A 4,441-nucleotide genomic window follows, 5' to 3' on the forward strand; every position below is an offset into this window, starting at 1 on the left:
CCTTCATCAATCCACCCATCCATCCACCCAACCATCCATCATCCACCCATCCATCCACTTACACACCCATCCACCCACCCACCCATCCATTCACCCATACACCTGTTCCTTCATCAATCCACCCATCCATCCATCCACCCATCCATTAATCCATCTGCCCATCCATCCACGCACATATCCATCCATCTGTCCATCAGTCTGTCCACGGATTAGTCCATCCACCCACCCTCTATTACCCATCCTCCATCCATTCTCCCTCCATCCCCTGGGTGCCCATCAGCACCTCCCCCTCTCCCCCCCCCGCCCTCCCATCCCTGCTACCTTCTGGAGACCTCTCACCCGATTCATCCACATGCCCCCCTCACAATGCTGAGCCTCTGCTGAGCCTCCAGGTCTGTGACGGAGACTGGCCCGCCCCTCAGGCATGCTCTGTAGGTCCAGGTCCTCTACACCCAGCAGCCCCTCCCTCCGGCCTTAGTGACAGCCAAGCCCAGGCACAGCCAGCTTCCCTGGATGCCACCTGCTTCCACAAAGCTCAAGCTCTTTTTCCTGTCTTCCTCCTGGGTGACCCAGGGCTGGGTGCTGCCATCTCTGGGCTCCAGCCTCTTCCATGGCTCCCTGCTGGCCTCCGGGAAAGAGCACCAGCTCGGGCCAGCATCTGCCAGTGCTCACCCCTGCCCAATGCCGCCTCCACTCCACAGCCCGCCCTTCCATCGCCAAACTCCCTGCTGGGTTTCACGAGCACAAGTGTCTACCAATGAATCCATGAAATGCTTTCCCCACCTGGAAAACTCGTATGCGTCCTTCAGAACCCCACTTCTAATGCTCCTTCCTCCCTGCAGTGAGATTCCTCTGGCAGAGCACCTGCTCTGACTTGTCTTGTTCCCTCAACTCTGACCCCATCCTGACCACTGCCTGGGGCAAGGTGTGTGGAGTCCAGCTGCAGTCTCTGATCTCCTTTGTTCCTCCAAGGGCTTTGGGAAATGTTGAATACATGATCGAGCAAGTGAGTGACTGAATGAATTCATGTGTGAATAAATGAGTGAATGCAGGGATGAATCAATGAATGAGTGAACAAATGAATAAATGAATGGGACTCGACTGGGTGTTCCCAGGGCCAATACCTCAATGGCTGAGAAAGCCCCCGCTGCTAACCCTGACACAAGCCTCCTCAGAAGGCCAGGCACCGGGGGCTCACGCCTGTCATCCCAGCTACTCAGGAGACTGAGATCTGAGGATCATGGTTCAAAGCCAGCCTGGGCAGGAAAAAAGTCCAGGAGTCTCTTATCTTGAATTAATCGCAGGAAAAGAAAAAAAAAAGCCAGAAGTGAAGCTGCATCCTGCCTTCCCCACACAGTGGAGACTTCCCATTTGGTGACCCCCGGACCTTTGCACAGTTGGCTTTGCTGCCATTAACCTCTCCCCTCAGCCCCCAGGGCTTGGCTTGGTCACCGGCCATAACCCCCCCTCATCCAAGGGCTTTACACAGATTCCCCAGTTGCTAGGATCCAGCACTCAATCCATCAGAGGCTTCATCATCAAAGGCACCTGGGGAAACTGAGGCACAGAGCTGCCACCGCAACGGGTCACCGCGTACAAGCTGAGGAGCCTTGTCCACCCAGGGGGAAGTGGGGGGGACTATCCCGGCTGCCCACGGTGCCAGCAGGGAGAGCTCCTGTGCCCCCCTCCGGCCCCCTCCCCACCAGGCCCCATCCGTCGCCCCCCACCCCAGGGCTGGAGTCACAACGCATCCCTCGCCTCCCGCCGGGCGCGCGGCTGCCGTCCCCATGGCAACCACAGGCCAGGCCCCGCCGCCGAGGCCGCGCTCAACCTCCAGTCTAAGACAAATATTGTCATTAGCATGCAAATGCACCTCGATTAGCATCAACGGGGACCCCCCCAGAGCCCATGCGAGACCCTCCCCTGGGCGTGCAGACCCATCCCCACCCCTTCCACCCCGAGGGGGGGCTGTGGGAAGGAACCCCAGTGCCTGAGCCCCTGGCTGGAATTGGGGGGACCCCAGGGAGACACCCCCCCACTCTGGGGGAAGCAGGGACCCGGGGGAGGGGTCCGGGTGTGGCCCTCCATCCCCCACAGTGGCTGTCTCCTCATCCAGGGCAATCTTTGGGGGGCTCCCCCCTTCAGATTAGGGGGGGAAGCCTGTGGCACCTCTGCCCACTGACACACACCTGTTCCCCTGGCCTAAGAGATGGGGAGGGGGTGCCTGGCTCTGGTGGGATCCCCATTTGGGCCTCAGTTTCCCTGAAATGCACCCATCCCGTGGGGATTCCTCTCCCTCCCCCCCCCAGGACTGAATGTCCCCCAAGTGAAGAATCAGATGGTACAAGCAGGCTAACGATGACGCCCCACATCCGACAGTGCCAGATGTCTGTCCGGGTGACATCGGGGGGAGGCTCAGCACCCCAAGGTGGTCGGTCACACACATACACACACACACACACGCACACCTTCCCAGGCACCTGTGCAAGCCCCGGCCCCGGCGTTGCAGCCTGGTGAGCACATTCCCACCCTTGGGAAGGCTTTCTTTCCATCCTTCCAGCCTGGAAATCCAACACTACCACCCCTTCTTCCCATAGCTTTGGGACACCCCGGCATGCACCCTGTTGACTGCCAGACATGAAGCCAAGGGCTGGCCACAGACCAGAGAAGGACAGACACTGGCCCCGAGTCACACAGCTGAGCCTCACACCAGCTTTGGCCAGAGCTCCTGGCCCTTCACACACCCCTCGCCTTCTGAGTGCCCCACAACCCAAGGACCCCTGCTGCCTCCTGGGAAGGAGGGAGGTCGCGTCCATTTTGAACCTGAGGGAAACCCCCTCATTCCTTGGGCCCAGACTGACCAAGAACCCCCAAACCACGGACGGTGGATGTCGGCGCTCAGGGACACCTGCTTCTCGATTTTCATTTCCCAAGGAGAGATCACACATGTCAAAAGCCTCCGCCGCCCCCCCCCCCGCCAGGCATCCCCGGAACCCCACATTCTCCGTATACCGTACCCAAGCCTGCTTCTGTGGACACGGGGAGACTGAGGCTGGAGCAGCCTCCCTGGCCCGCACCTCCCCCCGACACCCGAGATTTTTAAAACGAGGGAAAGGGTGACAGAGCCACCCTTAGGGGGGACAGTGGAAGCCCCCCATTCTTACAGGAATCTTTCTAGAATTGGGTGTTTTGGTAAGACTAGGGGATTGAGAATGAGAAAAGCCCTCTGGCCAGCCCCATACCCGCGCCCCCCACCCCGGCAAACCTAACTTGGGGCTGACCAGGAGCCCCTTTTTCTTCTTAGCTGGGTACTGGACTCAGATTTCTCAGACACCCCCGTTTGTGACTGTGGGTTTAGAAGATGAATGGGGGATGGGATGGTGGGTCTTCCTTCCTCCCCCTCCAGGTACCAGCCTGGGGAGGGGGGGGTCTGGCTGGAAGTGACAGGCCTGAGGTCCATGCCAGCCGACCCTCCTGGTGGGCTGCCATTCATTCATTCATTCACTCATTCATTCATTCACTCAACAAACCTGTATTCCCCTCAGCAGGCATCAAAGCGGGGTGGGGGCGGGGAGATGGGAACACAGGGTCCGGGAGCGTCACAGACCTCGGGGTGAGTCTCTAAGGCCCCGTCCAGGGTCTTGCTGGAAGAGGAGGGGGGGACCCGGGTACGGTCAGCATTTGGTCTTCCAGGTCCCAGCCCCCACGACTGACAGGGAGAGCTTGCCACCGATCTCAGACCCTGGGCCGCAGTCAGAGATACCGTCACCTGTCACCCCTCCCCGGAGGCCATCAGAGAGAGAGAGCGCTGGGGAGGGAGGGAGAGAGGGGCAAGCTGGGAGTGGGGGGAGCAGCGGCCGGGCTCCCCACCCCACCTGGCTGGCAGACGCTGCCCACGCTCCCCCCTCCCCCCACCGTCGTCCACCCCAGGATCAGCAGCGCCCGGTTATTGTCTTGGCCTCAGACCCCCACACAGCGCCACACAGCTCGGCCAGCTCGAACTTGAGCCAAAGGTGGGCTTGGAGGAGGAGGAGGGGGACCCCCATGCCCAAGGGGCAGACGGACAAGGAGAGGCCAGGTGACAGCCTCCCCCCCACACAGACAACACAACACAACACACCCCCAGGCCGGCCCACCCCGAGCCCCCACACACACCCTGGCTTCCTTTGTAGTTACCGATCAGCCCTGGCAGGGGGGGTGTCCAGGTCTTCCCCCCACACACACAGGGAGCTGTCCCTCACCCCCACCCACCCTGGGGGGGCACAGGCCTGGCTTTGTGCAGCGCTGGCCCCAGCCAGTGATGGAGTCCGGAGGTTCAAACTTCCCCGGGGCCAGCAGTGGAGGCCTGGGGGGAGGGCTGAGGGATGGGGGGGACAGGGAGGGGGAGGGTGTCCAGGAGGCGACCCTGGCACTGGGGCAGGAAGGAGTGGGCGAGGGGGGG

Source organism: Dipodomys ordii, unplaced genomic scaffold (assembly GCF_000151885.1).
Source record: "Dipodomys ordii isolate 6190 unplaced genomic scaffold, Dord_2.0 Scaffold64, whole genome shotgun sequence".
Lineage (NCBI taxonomy): Eukaryota > Metazoa > Chordata > Mammalia > Rodentia > Heteromyidae > Dipodomys > Dipodomys ordii.